This window comes from Panthera pardus, unplaced genomic scaffold (assembly GCF_024362965.1).
Source record: "Panthera pardus isolate Hobbes unplaced genomic scaffold, ASM2436296v1 HiC_scaffold_17, whole genome shotgun sequence".
Classification (NCBI taxonomy): domain Eukaryota; kingdom Metazoa; phylum Chordata; class Mammalia; order Carnivora; family Felidae; genus Panthera; species Panthera pardus.
This window is the reverse complement of record NW_026526732.1, coordinates 131,669,877-131,690,319: the sequence shown is the minus strand read 5'-3', so window position 1 is coordinate 131,690,319 and position 20,443 is coordinate 131,669,877. Positions and strand designations below refer to the sequence as shown.

Sequence of the window (20,443 nt, the reverse complement as noted above, 5' to 3'; positions counted from 1 at the left end):
AGTTAACCATTCTTCCCCAAGGATGGCTTTATGATTATAACTACAGTGGTTGGCTGCATATGGGCAGCAAAGATACGCCCATACTAACCCTTGGAACATGAGAATGTTCCCTTACACAGCAAAAGAGACTTTGTAGATGTGATTATAGAAAGGATTTTTTTTTCATGTTTATTTTGAGAGAGAGAGACAAAGCACAAGCAGGGGAGGGGCAGACAGAGAGAGAGAGAGAGAGAGAGAGAGAGAGAGAATCCCAAGCAGGCTCCTCACTGTCAGCACAGAGCCTGATGCAGGGCTCCGTCTCAGGAACCGTGAGAACATGACCTGAGCCAAAATCAAGAGCCTGACACTTAACTGACTGAGCCACCCAAGCACCCCTAAATGAAAGATCTTGATGTGGGGAGATCATCATGAATTATTCAAGTGGTCCCTAAATGTAATCACACATATCCTTATGAGAGGCAGGCAGAGAGGAATTTGAACAATGAAGAAAGCAATGTGGAGACTGAAGCAAAATGCTATCATGCTGGCTTGAAAACTGGAGGAAGTGGGGACAAACAAGGAATGCAAAAACTGCAACTCTAGAAGCTGGAAAAGGGGTGGTGACAGACTCCCCGCTACAGCCTCTGGGGAGAGCACAACCCTGTCAAAACCCCGGTGTTGCTCAGTGAAGCCTGTCAGCCTTGAGGCCTCCAGAAGCATGAGATAACAAATGCGCTGAGCTTGCGGGAATCTGCTACAAGAGCCACAGCAAACTAATACTGCAACTTACACACCTGATAAATTTTATTTACTATCCTTGTTTTAAACATTTTGTTTGCAAACTCTATTTATTCACTATACAGAATAGCTGGGGTGCTGAGCACTCCTAGTTTGCTCAGACTTTCCATACATATCTGAAATTACTAATTTCTTTTTGTTTTTATTTTTTTTTAACGTTTATTTATTTTTGAGACAGAGAGAGACAGAGCATGAACGGGGGAGGGTCAGAGAGAGGGAGACAGAGAATCTGAAACAGGCTCCAGGCTCTGAGCTATCAGCACAGAGCCCGACGTGGGGCTTGAACTCACGGACCGTGAGATCATGACCTGAGCCGAAGTCTTGGCCACTTAACCGACTGAGCCACCCAGGCACCCCTGAAATTACTAATTTCTAAGAGAAGTACAATAGAACATACACCTTATTAAAATTCTTCTGAAATAATGGATTCTTTGTTGATACAGAAATAACTTCAAGATTTTGCAGACCCTTGGGAACATCAATAGAAACAAAAGTAGCTATTCTATGGAACTGATGCAAAAATTACATTGTTTATTTGGATTTTACATCAGCAAGTGCTGCCTGCTTCTCAATTTTAAGAGAAACAACTGTGAAAACAGGTTTAAGAATGAAGAATTAGGTACGAGGATGTACCACAGGGCAAGAGGCACAATCCCAAGCATTCCTGACACAATCCAATGTCAAGACTCAGGCAGGTGTCTGTGGGTCCCCTACCACACAAATCTTCCTCTTAGCTGGGGACAGGGACACCTCTGGCTTGGCCCCCAAGATGGCTCAGCCCCCACTGATGCTGGCTACCCAGCCCCTCAGCGAATTGAGAAAGCTCAAAGAGCAGTAGTTCCTCAACATAAAGCAGCTTCAGTCTTCTGGCTTTAAACACTGACCCTGGAAAAACCAAGCCAGGACATTCAGAGGAAAAGGCACAAGTCAGGAGGGAGATGAGGTTTTCAGTTCTAGCTCTGGGACTCTGAATGTGTTACTCGGTTCCTGCTCCCTGCATGAGGAAGAGGAGGCCAGGTAATCTGTGTGCCCTGCCATCTTCGATGTCTATTGTTAACATGAATGCAGAAAAAAGAGCCAGAGAAGAGTTTACTCTTCAAAGCCCAAGGTGAAGTCTAACAGCATTCCATTTCTCAGCTGACAACGACGGATAGCTGTTAAAAGTGAAATTATGTTCACACTCAGGGCACCTGGGTGGCTCAGTTGGTTAAGCAGCAGACTTCAGCTCAGGTCGTGATCTCACCATTCGTGGGTTCAAGCCCCACATCAGGCTCTGTGCTGACAGCTCGGAGCCTGGAGCCTGGAGCCTGCTTCAGATTCTGTGTCTCCCTCTCTCTCTCTCTGCCCTTCCCCTGCTCATGCTCGCTTGTGCTCTCTCTCTCTCAAAAATAAATAAAACATTTTAAAAAGTTATATCCACGTCCTATGAAAATTGTTAAATAAGAAAGAAACATGAAATCAATGATGGTTGTAGGCTTATTCCAGATATGCAGGATAATCTTATAGCAGAAAATAAGTTAATCATGAAATAACTGAATTGCCCACTCATAATAAATGTCCTTAAAACAAAAAGAAAATGGTACTTCCTATACTTCCTTAATGTGACAAGGAGTATCAGCCATCATCGATGATAAAATGTTAGAAACAGTTCCCTTGTGCCTCGAACAAGAACAATAACTAGTGATTACATTAAAAAGTTTTAACTTCAGAAAAAATAAATACCCATTTTTGAGTATATACTACACACTGGGACCTATATTAGTACTTTTCCTAAATGACTCTTATAACCTTGTAAAGCTGGTTGAGAAGATCAGCATTTGATAAGCAAAGAAATGGGAGCCATCGCTCTTTTATCACAAGGCTATACAAATGGTAGAGTGAAGGCTAGAAACCAGGTCTGCATGGCACTGGAGTTCAATCACTAAGGCATACAGACTTCCAAAAAAAAAAAAAGGGGGAGGTGGAGAGCAAATTCAACATACCTTTTTAAAACACAATTTTTGAAAGTTAAAAAACCATTAATTTCCAACAATGACTAAGATAGGTATTCCTTCCTATACTGTGTAAATGATCCTATAAATTGCTATGCCAATATTTCCAGAGCATAATTTGCAATTAAAAAAATAAAAATAAAGGACAGGGCGGCAGCACATGGAGAGGTCGCCTCAGCGTCTCTCACTCTACAGAGACTGCAGTGGAATCTGCGTGGCTCAACCACTGGGAATCCATGATGGAGAAGAGGGGAGGGGCTTGCGACAACCAGCACATGGATCTTGGCAGACCAAGTTCATGCCTGCAGTGTCCACATAGTAATCACACCCGGAGGCTTTCCTCATCTGTAGAACTAAGTCAGCGATGCACTCTGACCAGGGAACACACCAGAGTGGAGATCTGCCTGATTCAGATCATCAAACGAGGAGTTCTGCCAGCCCTAGAGCCCAGTCTGCCCATGCCTGGGCAAGATGCTGAGTCATAGCCCCACCCACGGCTGCTGAGAGTGCCTTCCAGCCCCATCTGACCAGAAGGCCTGGTGACAACTCCTGGAAGCTGTGCTGCCCAGTGGTGCTCAAGCTGAAAAGTGGGCAGGCAGAGCTGATTGCCCCCAGAGCAAAGCCAGTACCAGGTACGGAGGCAGTGGGATTAATTCACAGAGGACTGAGGGTAACTCCAGGACTCTCCCAACCAGACAGCCTGTTTGGGAAACTGAAGGTAACTTGGAGCAGCCTTCCCTCTCCCACTCAGGCAAGGTAGCTGAATTACAGCCCCACCTGCCTGTGGAGAGTGTCTTCTGGCCCCACCTGAATAAAAGGGCTGGAGACAACTCCTGGGAGCTGTGCAGCCCAGGGGTGCTGAGCCAAGAGAAGGGCAGATAGAGCTGAGAATCTACAGAGTAAAGCCAGTGGCCCTGTTTAGCAGGGAAATTAGGGTGTGGATCAGCTTGAGTTAAGACAACAAAGAGTTTTGGGCCCCTGGGTGGCTCAGCTGATTAAGTGTCTGACTCCTGATTTCATCTTGGGTCATGATCTCAGAGTCATGAGATCCTGTCCTGCCTTGTGTCAGGCTCCACACTGGGTGTGGAGCCTGCTTAAGATTCTCTCTCTCTCCTTCTCCCTCTCTCCCTCCTTCTCCCTCTCTCCTTTGTTCCTTCTCTATCTCTTTAAAAAAAAAAAAAAAAAGACAACAAAGAGTTTTACCAACTCTAGACCTGCTTCTCCCACTGCCTTGGAACAGGGATTTTTATTCATAGCCCCACTTGTTGAATATAGCCTTCAGCCTCTCCAACCAGGGAACCTAACCAGAGCACATGAAAAACATCCCTACACACAGAGGCACTTGAACAGAGAGCACTGCCTGTGCCTTCCACCATCTGCAGAGTGAAACCAGTGGCCTCACCTGAGCAGGGAACTCAGTGCATGCTCTGGCCTGATTCAGCCAGAAAACAATGAGTTGTATAGTCCCTGGGTTCTGGCTGGCTGTCCTGCCAAGGCAGGAAGTTATTAATTCACAGCCCCAACTACTACTGAATATAGTACCCAGTCCTGACCATCTACAAAGCCAGACCAGAAAATGCAAGCAACTGCTGAGCCTATCCTATAGCCTCACTTAGGTAGGGAACCAAGCCAGTAGTCCTATCCAACTGTTCTTAGCCAGTGGCACCCCACCATCTCCATCTTCAGAGCTCAAACAGTTGCCTCACCCCAAAAGAGACCATAATAATAAGCCCTACATGCCCCAAATCATTAGCAGCAGATGTAGCCAGAAACCCAGCTGGGCTTACTGGTGGAGAGCTGTCTCTCCCAAAACAAATCTATAAAGTCTAGAAGATGAACCCCATTCATCAAGTGCACAAATACCAACATAAGGAATCAAGATCATGATTAATCAGGTAAATATGAGACCATGAAAGGAAACTAATAAAGCTCCAGTAACTGACCTAAAATAAATGGAGATCTATAAACTGTCATAAAAAGAAATCAGAATAATCCTCTTAAGGAAGCTTAGTGAACAAAAAGAAAATGGTGACACACAACTAAACAAAATTAGGGAAACAATGCATGAACAAAATGAGAAGTCTGAAAGGAAATAACAACCACCATAAAACCCCAGAAAACTGAAATCCTAGAGTTGAAAGTACAACAACTAAACTGAAGAATTCAGGAGTTTCAAAGGTAGACTTGACCTGAGGCACCTGGGCGGCTCAGTCAGTGTCTGACTCTTGGATTTCAGCTCAGATCACAATCCTGGGGTCATGGGACTGAGCCCTGCATTGGGGTCCATGCTGAGTGTGGAGCCTGCTTGAGATTCTCTCTCTCTCCCCCTCTGCCCCTCTCCCAAAACTTGTGCACTCTCTCTCGAACAATAAATAAATAAGTAAGTAAGTAAGTAAGTAAGTAAGTGGGTAGACTTGTTCAGGCAGACAAAACAATCAGTGATCTGGAGGACTAGACATTGAAAGTTAGGAGAAACAAAAATTTTCTGTGAAGCAAGTCCATAGGAACTATAGGACACAGCAAAAAGAAACAATATTTGCATTATGAGAATTCCAGAGGGAGAAGAGAAATAAAGCGACAGGGAGTTTATTTAAAGCAATAATGGCCGAAAACTTCCCAAACTTGGGGAGAGAAATGGATGTCTACATCCATGAGACCCAAAGGACCCCAAATAGCCTGAACCTGAATAAGGGCTACACCAACAACCATAATTGAATAGTCAACAAAGAAAGAATTTTTAAGAGCGGCAAGAGAAAACAGAGAAGTTACATCCTTAAGGGAACCCTTGTAAGACTATGAACAGATTTCTCAACAGAAACTTTTCAGGCCAGGAGAAAATGGGATGACATTCAAAATATTGAAAAACAAAGAAACAAACAAAACCTGTCAACAATTCTATGACCGATGAAGCTCTCCTTCAGAAACAAAGAAGTTATAAAGACTTTCTCACACAAATAAAAGCTGAGACATTTCATTACCACCAGATCTGACTTACAAGAAATGCTAAAGGGCTAAACGCTAAATGCGTCAGGCTCTGAGCTAAAAGCTCAGAGCCTGGAGCCTGTCTTTGGATTCTGTGCCTCCCTCTCTCTGTGTCCCTCCCCTGCTCATGCTATCTCTTTCTCTCTCAAAAATAAATTTAAAAATTTTTTTAAAAATTTAAAAAGGAAATTCAAAGGATCATAAGAGGTTACTATGAATAACTATATACCAATAAACTGGACAACCTAGCAGAAATGGAAAAATTCTTAGAAACATAAAACTTACAAAACCTGAATCAGGAAGAAATAGAAAAACCTGAATAGACCAATTACTAGAAAGGAGATTGAATTAGTAATCAAAAATCTCTCAACAAAGAAAAGGCCAGAACCATAAGGCTTCACTGGTGAATTTTACCAAACATTTAAAGAATTAATACCAATCCTTCTCAAACTCAAAGAGAAGAGAACACTCCCAAATTCATTTAATAAGGCCAACATTATCCTGATACCAAAACTAGAAAAGGCTTTCCCTACTATTAGGGAAGACAACTATAGGCCAACATCTTTGACAAATGTAGATGCAAAAATTAATAAAATACTAGCAAACTGATTTCAGCAGCATATTAAAATGATCATTCATCAATCCCTATCAAAATAACACCAGCATTCTTCACAGAGCTAGAACAAACAATCCTACAATTTTTATGGAACCAGAAAAGACCCAGAATAGCCAAAGCAATCTTGAAAAAGAAAACCAAAACTGAACGCATCAAAATCCCAGACTTCAAGCTATATTACAAAACTGTAGTCATCAAGTCAGTATGGCACTGGCACAAAAACTGACACTCAGATCAATGAAACAGAATAGAAAACCCAGAAACGGACCCACAAATGAATGGCCAACTAATCTTTGACAAAGCAGGAAAGAATATCCAATGGAATAAAGACAGTCTCTTCAGCAAATGGTGCTGGGAAAACTGGACAGCGACATGCAGAAAAATGAACCTGGACCACTTTCTTACACCGTACACAAAAATAAATTCAAAATGGATAAAAGACCTAAATGTAAGACAGGAAGCCATCAAAATCCTAGAGGAGAAAGCAGGCAAAAATCTCTTTGACCTCGGCCGCAGCAACTTCTTACTCAAAACATATCCAGAGGCAAGGGAAACAAAAACAGAAATGAACTATTGGGACCTCATCAAGATAAAAAGCTTCTGCACAGCGAAGGAAAAAAATCAGTAAAACTAAACAGCAACCAATGGAAGGGGAGAAGATATCTGCAAATGACATATCAGATAAAGGGTTAGAATCCAAAATCTATAAAGAAATTATCACACTCAACACCCAAAAAACAAATAATCCAATGAAGAAATGGGCAAAAGACATGAATAGACACTTCTCCAAAGAAGACATCCAGATGGCCAACTGACACTGAGAAAATGCTCAACATCACTCATCATCAGGGAAATACAAATCAAAACCACAATGACGTACCACCTCAAACCTGTCAGAGTGGCTAAATTAACAACTCAGGCAACAACAGGAGGTTCCTCAAGAAATTAAAAATAGAACTACCCTACGACCCAGAAATTTAATTACTAGGTATTTATCCAAGGGATACAGGTGTGCTGTTTCAAAGGGGCACATGCACTCCAATATTTACAGCAGTGCTATCGACAATAGCCAAAGTAAGGAAAGAGCCCAAATGTCCATTGACAGATGAATGGATAAAGAAGATGACCTGAAAATAGACATTTCCCCAAAGAAGATATAGGAAGGATTAACAGGTACATGAAAAGATGCTCAACATCACTAATCATCAGGGAAATACAATTTAAAATCACAATAAGATATCACCTCATGCCTGTTAGAATGGCCATCATCAAAAAAGACAAAAGATGACAAATTCTAGTATGCATGTGGAGAAAAACGGGACTCTTGTGCACTGCTATTGAGGTTGGTATAGCCACTATGGAAAACAGTATGGAGGACCCTCAGAAAATTAAAAATAGATCTACCATATGATCCAACAAATCCACTTCTGGGACTACATTCAAAGGAAACAAAAATACTAACTGGAAAAGATAATCTGAACTCCCATGTCCACTGCAGCATTATTTGAAATAACCAAGACATGGAAACAACCTAAGTGTCCATCTGTGGATCAGTAGATAAAGAAGTTGTGAGATATATATATATATATATATATATATATATATATATATATATGGTACAGTTATGCAATGGAATAATATTCAGCCATAAAAAAAACACAAGGAAATCCTACCATTTACAACAACATGGATGGACCTTGAAGGCATTATGCTATGTGAAATAACTCAGATAGAGGAAAGACAAATACTGTATGATGTCACTGATATGTGGAATAACACAAAACAAACTCATAAGAAAGAGTTTAGACTTGTTACCAGAGGTGGGAGTTGAAGGGAGAGGACACTGGAGGAAGGTGGTCAAAAGGTAGAAACTTCCAAATACAGGAGACGTAAGTATCACGGATGTAATGTACAACATGATGCTTGTAAACTAATATTGCCATTAGCTATGTCAGAAGGTAGTTAAAAGATAGTTAAAGGGGTAAGTCTTAAGAGTTACCACCACAAGGAGAATTTTTTTCCCTTTACTCTTTTTTTTTTATCACATCTGTATGAGAAGATGAATGTTAGCTGAACCCATTGTGGCAATAATTCCACAACATATGTATATCAAACCATCATGCTGTATACCTTAAACTTACACAGTGATATATGTCAATGATTTCTCAATAAAACCGTAAAAAATATTATGGACATTGGATGGAACTGGAGAGTATTATGCTAAGTGAAATAAGGCAGAGAAAGACAGATACCATATGTTTTCACTCATATGTGGATCCTGAGAAACTTAACAGAAGACCATGGGGGAGGGGAAGAGAGGAATAAAAACAGTTACAGAGAGGGAGGGAGGCAAACCATAAGAGACTCTTAAATACTGAGAACAAACTGAGGATTGATGGGGGGTGGGGAAGAGGGGAAAGTGGGTGATGGGCATTGAGGAGGGCACCTGTTGGAATGAGCACTGGGTGTTGTATGGAAACCAATTTGACAATAAATTTAATATAAAAAAATATTACGGACAAAAGCAACTACTAACTACTTCATATGCTATAGAAAAGTTTTAAATGCCCAACAACAGAGAACCACAAATTCTGTCACATTCATGATGGATAGTAAAGGAGGTATTAATTTTTTAAAAAGCATGCTAATGTTCCAGGCTATACAAAATTAAGCTGAAAAAGAGGATATAACACTATAAATAAACTTTTAAATGTTCTCCATGTTAACTAGGAAGAAAAGTACATGTAAGCATACTTTAAAGACAGAATGGAAGGAAATATTGTGCACCCAATGTTTCTCAGCTACAGGTCATTTTTATGTTTTTTATATTTTTCTGCATTTTCACATTTTCTACAACATGCCTCTATTATTTTTAGGGGCCAGGATTTGGTTCATTTTTATTTTTGTGAAATTAATACTCACACACTTAGTTTAAATGTCAGACAGTGCTCAAAAAGATATCACAAATAACTACAGGTTCTCTTACACTGCTGCCCTTGTCCTTCCCCACCCATGGCTTGCTTTATTAGAGCTAGTAGTGATCAGTGCTAAACCAAGTAGTATCCTAGGGGCACATTTCCTATCACTTAACACTGCTTTTCCTTAGGTTAATATTGCCTTTCCCCCCACATTTCTTTAGTTTTCTATGTAGCTATGGCAACTTCCCCCAAATGTTCTACATGTCACTAGACCTTTCCACTAACTGTTTCGTATGCTCAGATACAGAGTCATCTACTGGTCCCCTTCTCCTCTCCCACAGTCTATCGCCCTGCTGGTGAGCTCAGGGGCCTTCCTGCCCAAAAGGAATTTTCATAGACAGGGAACAACATTCCCTACTAAAATACTTTCATTAATTGTCAATTGTTTGGCAGTATACGGCTTACACTGCAAAGAAATTATTGTGCTTAAATATTTAAGCATCAGTTATTTATTTTAATATATCAGATTTTTTAATGCTTTTGACATCTTTCAAAGCAAACTTAATGGTCCCTGGGTGGGGTTAAGCATCTAACTTCTGCTAAGGTCATGATCTCATGGCTCATGAGTTCCAGCCCCCGTCAGACTAACTCTCTCTCCCTCTCTCTCTCTCACAAGAATAAACATTAAAAAAATGAAAAAAATATTTAAAGCAAACTTAAAAATGTTTAAACCTTAGTAAACATTTAGACTTCTATAAACCTTATAAATCAAGACTTACAAATCCAATAAGCTAGGATAACCTAAGACTTTCAAACACGTTTAAAAATATACAAAACATGGGAATGCAAGCTGGTACAGTCACTCTGGAAAACAGTATGGAGATTCCTCAAAAAACTAAAAACAGAACTACCCTACCACCCAGCAATTGCACTACTAGGCATTTATCCACAGGATATAGGTGTGCTGTTTCGAAGGGACACGTGCACCCCCATGTTTATAGCAGCACTATAAACAATAGCCAAAGTATGGAAAGGGCCCAAATGTCCCTCGATGGATGAATGGATAAAGAAGATGTGGTATATATATACAATGGAGTATTACTTGGCAATCAAAAAGAATGAAGTCTTGCCATTTGCAACTATGGGGATGGAACTGGAGGATATTATGCTAAGTGAAATTAGAGAAAAGACAAAAATCTTATTACTTCACTCATATGAGGACTTTAAGAGACAAAACAGATGAACATAAGGTAAGGGAAACAAAAATAATACAAAAACAGGGAGGGGGACAAAACAGAAGAGACTCATAAATATGGAGAACAAACTGAGGGTTGCTGGAGGGGTTGTGGGAGGAGGGATGGGCTAAATGGGTAAGGGGCACTAAGGAATCTACTCCTGAAATCATTGTTGCACCATATACTAACTAATTTGGATGTAAATTTTAAAAAATAAAAACTAAAATTAAAAAAATAAATAAAAATAAAAATACACAAAATGGGCGCCTGGGTGGCTCAGTTGGTTAAGCATCAGACTTCTGCTCAGGTCATGATCTCGCAGCTCGTGAGTTCGAGCCCGGCATCCGGCTCTGTGCTAACAGCTCAGAGTCTGGAGCCTGCTTCAGATTCTATGCCTCCCTCGCTCTCCGCCCCTCCCCAGCTCATGCTCTGTCTCTCTCTCAAAAATAAACAACAAAAAAAATTTTTTTAAGACACAAAACATTAGTTACAAACTCATTTCTACCCCTGTGCTCAAGTATTAACACCACAGGTTTAACATATTTTACCTTTGTTATATCTTCTTATATATTTCCTAAGGTGATATTAATGCTTCGGGACCATCCCCCCACACACACACAAACACAGGAAGCCTGATTCTTGGTCACCATGCCATCCCAGCTGCTCCTTGGAACCCAGCACTCACTCTAGTGAGTAACCAGCAAATCCCTTTGCTGGGATTTTACAAGGCCTCATCCAAACACCAAATTTCAGTTCCTGGTAACCCAATGTCTTTCTTTAAAATGAAGTGCTATGCGTTTTCCTCTACCTGCATTGTAGACTCGATCTATAAGTACTTTAGTTGAATTTTTAGGCCTTTATGGTTGTAGAACTACTGTGCTTGTTAGCCTAGGAACCTGGAATAACAGAACTTTTTACGTAACAATCACATATGGATCATCACACAGCATTTCCTGAAAAACGTTATTCAAATTCTTCTGTGCCTTTTTAAAACTCATTTTGTCTGCCTCATCTGAACTTATTAATGGACTCAGGTATTTTAACAACGCATTTCAATTAGCTGGTCTTGGTTTTCTTGTTGGCGCTCAAACTGTCATTAACTGTGCTAGTGGGTGTCTCTTGAAATTGATTATTTTATCTTGACATGTTGATCTCAAACATCCCTGCTCTAGGGCAACAACCCTGGTTCTTTATCTATCTATCTATCTATCTATCTATCTACCTACCTATCTATTTTATTTCCAGTCCAAAGACATGAGGTATCAGCCCTTCTCCTGGTTTCTTTTAATGGAGAATTGTAAATACAAAATCTGAATCTTCAAGGAGTGTGAGTTTTGGTGGTATTGTTTGGGCCACACCCGTGGACAAAGCTGGATAGAGGTTTCCTTGCAAGTCCTTAAGATGCTATGCCGTAAATGAGACTGCCACATAAAGTTTTTATACACCTAATTTTTCTAAAACATAATTGCACTTAGGGGCACCTGGGTGGCTCAGTCAGTTAAGCGTCTGACTTTGGCTCAGGTCATGATCTCACAGCTTGTGGGTTCGAGCCCCACATCAGGTTCTGTGCTGACAGCTCAGAGCCTGGAGCCTGCTTCAGATTCTGTGTCTCCCTCTGGCTCTCTGCCCCTCCCCCGCTCACACTTTGTCTCTCTCTCTCTCAAAACATAAATAAACATTAAAAAAATGTTTTTAAATACAAAAAATTAAAAATAAAATAAAATAAAACATAATTGCACTTAGAGGTGTTCATCTGGGCTGCAAGTGCATCACTTTTCTCTTTCACTATACCTACGTGTTGATACAACTGTTTATCAGCCACATTTTGGACTGCTCTTCAGCCTGCCACACTGCTATCTTCTCTGAGGTATCTCTTTGCTAAAAATACCCTTTGTGTCAGACCCCAATGTCTTCCTGCTTCATTGTTTACCTCATTTTGATGAAGGAAATCGTCCAATAGTTTTCTAAAACAGAATGCATACATTTTGGGATCTTGCATGCCCAGAAGTCTTTACCATTACATATGACTGACAGTTTCTCAGGGTCTGGAATGCACTACACATTATTTTACATCCAAATTTCTGCCACATTGCTTTACTGCTTTCCAGCCTTCAGCTCTGCTGTTGGGAAGTCTGATGACATTCTGACCCCAGTTCCATTCCCCCTTCCCCACATCCTCATTCTTAAAAAGCTCACAAATTCTTATCCTTATCCCTGATGTTCTGAGATGTCACAGTGTGTCCTTAAGAGGGGCCCCATTTACTTATTTTGCTGTGCACTTGGGGGACCCTTCCAATCTAGCAATTCAAATTTTCCTTCCTCTCTGGGAAAAAAATTAAGTCAGGAGTTAGTTCCCTCAGACTGACTCTGTTCTCTTTTTCTGTATCCTCTATTAGTCAGACACTAGAACTCGTGGACTGATCTACCAGATACTAAGCGCCTTCATCACCGCACACACTGAAAACAGTATTTGTAGGGTGCTGTGAGATGGGCAAGGCTGCTTGCTACAGAGGTGGAAAGCTCTGCTCTTTCTTCTCTTCTTCTCTTGCATTTTCCATCACAGTGCCATTTTTGTTCCATTTCCGGAAGGATGTCCGTGACTTTTTTTTCCCCAAGTTTTCTGATTTTTTTCTAATTTGAGCCATTATATTTTTTTTTTTAATTTTTTTTTTCAACGTTTTTTATTTATTTTTGGGACAGAGAGAGACAGAGCATGAACGGGGGAGGGTCAGAGAGAGAGGGAGACACAGAATCGGAAACAGGCTCCAGGCTCCGAGCCATCAGCCCAGAGCCTGACGCGGGGCTCGAACTCACGGACCGCGAGATCGTGACCTGGCTGAAGTCGGACGCTTAACCGACTGCGCCACCCAGGCGCCCCTGAGCCATTATATTTTTAATTTCCAAGGATTTCTCCTTATTCTCTGCTGTTCCTTCTTTACAGCCCTCCATTCCAATTCCTTGGAGAACAACATTACGGTTTTATTGAGATGTCTTCTGCTCCCTACACTCACTCACCTCTCTCTCTGAGGCTTTTGTTGTTGCTGTTATTGTGGTTTGTGTTTGCTTTATCTAAGTCTATTCCATACACAGGCTTCCCACAAATGGGGGACAATCTTTGGGGAGCAGTCACATTTAAGAGGAAAACACAAAACAATGTTGCAAATTCTGTTTACATGGAGAGGAAGTCAGCTGGAGGCTTTCATGCAGCGTGATCACCTGATCGCTGCATTTTTTTGTTGTTGTACAGCAAATGGGAGGAACCTTCTGATCTGGCTGCTGGTGGTGTTCTGGAAGCAAGCAGGGTAGGGCTGGGGAATTTCTATCAGATCAGTAATCTCCTCAATTCAACCCAGTGCTTGAGGTCCCTGAGTTTGAGCATCAGATCCTATATGGCTGAAACCCGATCTTCTGGCAGGTGGCTTCCTAGTTGCCAGGTTCAGGGATACCATAGGGTCTAATGGATCTGGCAACACGCTTTCTAACAGGGCCCCATTTTTCAGCCCTGCACTTCATTCCTGCCTTTGCAGGTACTGGAGCCTCCAACCTTGACCACTGTCATCTCCATGACATGGAACTCCTCCTCCATCACTTTCCTCCCAAATTCTGACATCACTTGGCCACTGTTTTTCCCCTCTCCTTTTCTTTGTCCTTTGTTTTTAACGCTTTCAAGGGCTCCTTGATGTCATTTTTAGTAGAGTTTTATGAAAGGAACTGAACACATATGATCACAAATTTACCAACTACTTTTGTGAGCAGAGTTAAACAATAATGTTTAAAAGCCATTTCTTTGGCTATTACCCAATTCCTCTTTTACTTGTGAAATAAATGCCCAAGCATTGAATGCTATTTATTAAAATCCATCTTGTCCTAAAATGTGAATTTGAAAATACCCCACTAATTATAGGCCACTAGTACATAATCATAGAACAACTTTCATTATCACTTTGTAATAACATACAAATTCTTAATAATCATAAAAGATCAAAGCGATCTTAGTTCTAGAAGAGAAACAAAAATAAACTCAAATTTAAATAGTTTACCACTCACTACAATATTTCAAATATCAAAGAAAATTATAAACAATCTAGTGAGATTTTTATAGTGTGGGATTTCTTTTTCTTTTTTTAAGGAAGTGCAAGCTTTCTCCTATCCATTCAATGAACACGCCAGTAATAAGGATGCATATCTCACAGATCACATTGGAAACTCAACACCTTATCACTGGCTTTCCAAGTCCCTACTATTTTGGCTTCAGTAAGACAGCCAAAAGTGTCCTTCATACACAACACACAGATGCACACATACATGTGCAAAATGCATTATATATTCCAAAGTTATTTATGGTTTTAATAACAGTGTACCTTTTAAAAATAAAAATACTTAATCACAATACTTAATCACAAACATAAAAATTGGGTAGTAAGGTTTTCTATTTCACATATGAGTGTATGTATAAAACAAGACTAACAAATCAAATCTATCCTAGCACTATTATTTTCCCCATAGCACTATCAGTTATCTTTGAGCAATTATTGTTCACAATTGATTTGATTCAACTGATTGTTAACTTTTTAAGGTGTCACTATTTGTGCTTCTTGGATTAAAGATGCCTTAATTTCCTACAAAATCCAACCATTTAAAGATTGGCTTAATGGAGATGTGGGCTTCCGCTTCATCCCTACCTTTGTTTTCTGGTGTACTTGTGTGTATACTGTGTGTAAGTATATGTGTATTTTACTTCTCTGAACAACAGTTCTCTAGTATGTAAACAGGGGATGGTTCTTTCTATTTTTTTAGTTTTTTTTCATGTTTATTTATTTTTGAGAGAGACAGAGCACAAGTGGGGGGGGGGGGGGTGGGCAGGGCAGAGAGAGACAGACACAATCCGAAGCAGGCTCCAGGCTCTGAGCTGTCAGCACAGATTCCCATTCAGAGCTCAAAGTCACCAACCATGAGATGGTGACCTGAGCTGAAGTCAGAAGCTTAACCACCTGAGCCACCCAGGTGTCCTGGGATGATTCCTTCTATTTGCAGGTTTACTGTGAGGATTAAATAAAGTAATGTCTGGCACACAGTGGGTATTCAACAAATGGGTAGGATTATACACTATTTCCTTTCTTCTGTCTAGGCCTGATCTCAGGTCAGCAAGCTTGGAAACATAAGGTGTGTGGTTCCTCCCCCACCCCCTTCCCAGGTCTTACAACACACACTTGGTGTGATAGAGGGTGCTCTTAGTATGAACAGAAAAGAATGATGACTCCATTCATTCTAATTTCACTCTACTCTTACAGGTGGAGCTAACTATAAGATGCTAAAATGTAATAAAATGCCTTGAATTGGAATTGGCCTTGTATAATTTTAAATATTTAGTTTATGTGGCCAAGTATGACTAAAATTGCACCCTTTCTCTGTGATGGTATAAACCGAAGGATACAATCACTCAAAAGTAATCATGCAATACTGGAACACACCCTGTAATACTGATAACAGTTTCATTCATGTCAACCAGAGTGCACATTTCTTAGCCCCAGAAATGCAATGAGCAATACAATGCTGAATCCAAGGTTATTTTTCTCATCCCATCTCACCACACCAGTCCTAAACCACACCCAGGAGGAAGCAGTTAGCCTTGGGTCATATTCCTGTCCCCAGGTACAGTTGTACAGGCCCAGGCAGCAAAAGTACCAACACTGACCCAGTTCCACCCTGGCATCTAGGTATTCCTGGCAGCATATGAATATTAATTTTCCATACTTCTCTTTTCTGAACTTGAGCTTTATATGGGGAAGAGGGGGAAGAAAGTAATTCATGTGCCAATTTCATCTAGCACACAAACCCCAAGTATGATTAAAATTTTCCCCATTGTCCTCTTAGCCCTGAAGACACCACATCTTGTAATATTTTGTCTGCAGTAAGTTTAATAAAAAAAACAAAACAAAACAAAAAAAAAAAACAGAGGTAACAATATCTGGAATGATGCTCACGATTATCTTCGCAGGCCTGAATAACCTGTAAGGTGCTGCGGAATTTGCGAAGCACCTGCCCACAGGCCAGCAGGCCACACCGGGTGGGCAGGAAGATCACCTAGGAGCAGTTTCAGTGAATAGGCGCTGGGGAGCCCAAATTCGGCCGCCTTTGGCACCGACCCCTGGCCTTCTCTCAGGCCTCCAAGCCCCCTACCCTGGGTTCCCAACGCCCGGCGCCTCGCGGACAGAACAGGCGAGGTCACCTGTGGCCGGAGGCCTCGCGGGGTCACCTGTGGCTGCGGGGCCCCGCGCAGCAGCTCTGGACGCTCAGCGCAGCCCCCATGCCGGCTCCCGCTGCCTCCACTGCGGACGCGGGGCTGCGCGTCCGGGTCTGGGCGGCCAGACACTACTCACCAGATGGTGTCACTGTCCGCCAGACCACTGGACTTCTCAAGGGAACCCGAGCCCAAACGCTCATACACCACCCCCTCCCCGTCAAGATTTCGAGGGTCACGGCCCCGCGTGACCACGCCCCTACCCACGCGCGCCCCGACCCCGGGAGGCCACGCCCTCCCCGCGCGCGTCCCCGACCCCCGCGAGGCCACGCCCTCCCTACGTGCCCCCGGGCCCCGCATGGCCACGCCCCCGTCCCTGCAAAACCCTGATCACTGAGCTACCAAGCTCAGCCCGTCCACGCGCCCCTCGCGGCCCCACCCTGCCTCCGGCGCTTTCCTGACCTCGGAGTGGAGGACAGGTCCCCGCGGGCCGGGGCAGGTCCCACACCAGACGGTACCTCGGAGGGTTGGCGCGGCGGTCTGGAGAGAAGGGAGAAGCTCTGGGCCTCAAATACCGGCGGAGCCGGAGGGCGGGCGGAGTCAGGGGAAGCGAGCCAGCGCACCGCCCATCCCCAGATCCCGGGGCGGCTGTCCGTCAGCAGCCTGGGGCTCGCAGGAGGGCGGTGAAGGGAGGTGACCAGGTGTGCGCCAGGTACTCCACTGCACTTTGACCGCCACCCTGGGGCCGGCCTATGGGCCGCGCGTACTTTTCTAGTCTAGTTGCGTTGACCTCGCCCACTGGGCCACCAGGTAGGTGAATCAAACGAAAACCTCTGGAGTTTTCAGTCAGAGAGCGACAGTACGCGGACACACCAGCGCTTTACTGTGACTTGGTAAAGAGACCGTGAATTAATGTTGTCAGTGACCAGAAAAGTGCCAGTTCTTGGTACGTAGGCATAAGTTGCACAGTGAGGGACAGAAATTTTAAATAAAGCCTACGCGATCTTGTGTGTTCATAATGCAGTAGTCTTCTGGCGCATGTGAATTAAACTCCAGGGTACTAACAAATTATACAAATGTGTACAAAGTCCATGTTTGCCACCTTGGAGCAGTCATGGAGAACGGAAAGGTGAGAGGAGAAGGGGAAAACGCTAGCCACGTTTTAAAAATGAGTTTAATTTTGGAAACCTCAAATTGTTTTTGCGTTTCCTCCATCCTTACCCTAGGCCAGGATTTCTCAACATGGACACTGTTAACACCTGAGCTGGATAATTCTTTGTTGTGCTGTGGCACTACAGAATGTTTAACAGCATCCCTGGCCCCTCTACCCACTGCATGCCTGTAGCATCCCTCTCCCAGTTGTGACGGTTTAAATTTTATTTTTGGAGTAGTGAAACATAAAGTAATGCCCAGAGATATCAACCCAGTTTTGTTTAGCTTCAGGCATGTCTTTCCAGCTGACCTTTTTGCAAACATGTATGTGTGTATGCGTGTGCACGCTTATCAAAAGAGTGTCATTCTATTACCTATCCATTTGTTATCTGTCGATAGTTCTGCAACTTGCTTTTTTCACTTGACAATACATTTTGGAAATCTCTGTATTTGCTACACAGCATCCTTATTCCTTTTCATGGCTGATCGTATTTCGTGTGTCACTGGTGGCCATTTGGGTTGTTTCCATTTGGGTCATTACAAATAATGCCACGAATAACCTAGTGCAGTGCTTCTCAAGCTTGAATGCACATGTAAATGATCTGGGGTATTGTTAAAATGCAGATTCTGATTCAGTAGGTCCTGAGACTCAGCATTTCTAACAAGCACCCAGGTAGCTGAGGCTGCTGTTCCGTAGACCATGCTTTCAGTAGCAAGATATTAGTGTAAATACTCTTTTGTACTGATGGAGAAATATCCACCAATCCAGATTCCTAGATTCCTAGAAATGGGATTGTTAGGTTAAAGGACAAATACACATATATTTTTGTTAGCTATTGTCAAATTTCTCTCTATAGGGCTTGTATCATTTTGTCCTCTCCCCAGCTATATCTGAGTGCTTCTTCACAGCCTTACTAACAGTAATACATGGACATCTTTGGATTTTTACCAATCTGATAGGGGAGAGATGTTTTATCTCCTATAGTTTTAATTACCATATCCTGTATTATGAGTGAGGTTGAACATCTTTTCATATGTTTAAAAGCATTGCCTCTTTGTTGTTTTGTTCCCCCCCCACCCCCGCCATGAACCGTTCATGACTTTTGTTCATTTTTTAAAATTGTTTGGTCTTTTTCTTCTTAGTTCTTACATGCTGTTTATATAGTAGCATTAGTCCTTTGTAGTATAAGTTGCAAATATTTTCTCCCAGCTTCTCATCTGTTTTCTGACATTGCTTTGGTGATTTTGGCATATTTTTTGTTTTTAATGTAGTCAAATTTAATGATTTTTCCTTTATTGCATCTAGATTTTTGACTCATAGTTAGAAACTCGTTCTCCAGATTATACTGTTCACCAATGTTTTCTTCCAGTATTTGTATAGTTTCAATTCAGTCCCAGCTGATGGCTGGAGGAAGAGAGGGCAGTAAAGTGGAAGGCAAGAATATCCCAGACCATTTGCCAAAGGCTAGTTGCTCAGGAGTACTCAGTGATTCATTGGTGTCTAATGTTTAGAAAACTCAGTTCAGATACGGCAATGATGTCAACAAATAGATCTGGCTCCAGAGAATGTCTTTTTCATTCCAATCCCAGTTTAATTGCTCTCTGTTGTTAACCCTGCCTGAAACCATATAGCTCTGACTCTCAGCAACAGCATGGCCTTTCATCTCCCAGGACTTCCCTGGATGAGGACTGGGACTTTGGTACTTCAGGTAAAATAAAAGTCAACAGAACCTTTTAGGTGTTTATAAAGCAGTCTGAATTTACAATCAGTAAATTGGAAATAAAGATTGACCAAGAATCTTGATTATGATACTAACACAGCTCATTTTACTTAGGAATCTGGGACTGTCACAGGTAAATATTTTGTTTGGTTGTGTTTTATTTTTGAAAATAATTCCCCTTTTAAATGTTGGAAATAATAGATTGACAAAAACCCATTCAAAAAGCATTTGGCAACTTGTATTCAGCTCATTGAACACAAGTTGGTTTTGACATTAGCACAGTAACTCACCCGTGACCAGAACAGTGACTAAAACATCACCCTGAATAAATTCATTCTATTCTGCTGACGTTTCAACCCTAACACAAAAAGAGAAGAAAGGATGCTCCCCTTTTAACTGGGAACATTTCACCGTGACATTTATGTTATGTAATTCTATTGTTCTTTATGTATATTCTCAGTGTTATGTAGGCTAACTGGAACTAATTTCCATAAAACTGGAAGAGCATTTCTACCTTGATCTAAGCAGTAGAGATGGATTCGTATTGATTTAACTCTACCTTTTAAAAATCAGATCACAGAAAATGAGCCAAATGTCTAAATAGACACCTGAAGCCTTAAGTGATTAAAAAAAAAAAAAAAAAGAACCCTAATGGATGGAACTATCCCGGATGAGGTCAATTGCTTAGCAAACTCAATTTAATTAAATGGATATTTACCACACATCTGCAATGCAAAATTCTGAGACTAGCCCAGAACTAGAATCTCTGCCCTTCCATTAAAGGCCATAAAATAAGTTCCCAGGCAACTA

At 41.7% G+C, this 20,443-nt stretch overlaps 1 protein-coding gene across 4 annotated transcripts in view; it reads right to left on the bottom strand.

Annotated features, from left to right (window-relative positions):
* The window catches only part of SERPINB6 (serpin family B member 6), an 82,321-nt gene that overhangs the window by 13,804 nt on the left and 48,074 nt on the right, over positions 1-20,443 (bottom strand). The window contains exon 1 of one of the 4 annotated variants that reach the window (XM_019419892.2): positions 17,223-17,416. The exons of 1 other annotated variant lie outside the window; for it this stretch is intronic. The gene's annotated coding sequence lies outside the window, so the exon portion shown is untranslated. Of the gene's footprint in view, positions 1-16,503; positions 16,625-16,899; positions 17,025-17,222; positions 17,417-20,443 lie in introns of those variants that run through there. 2 more of the 4 variants (XM_019419893.2, XM_019419894.2) reach the window with 2 other exon arrangements.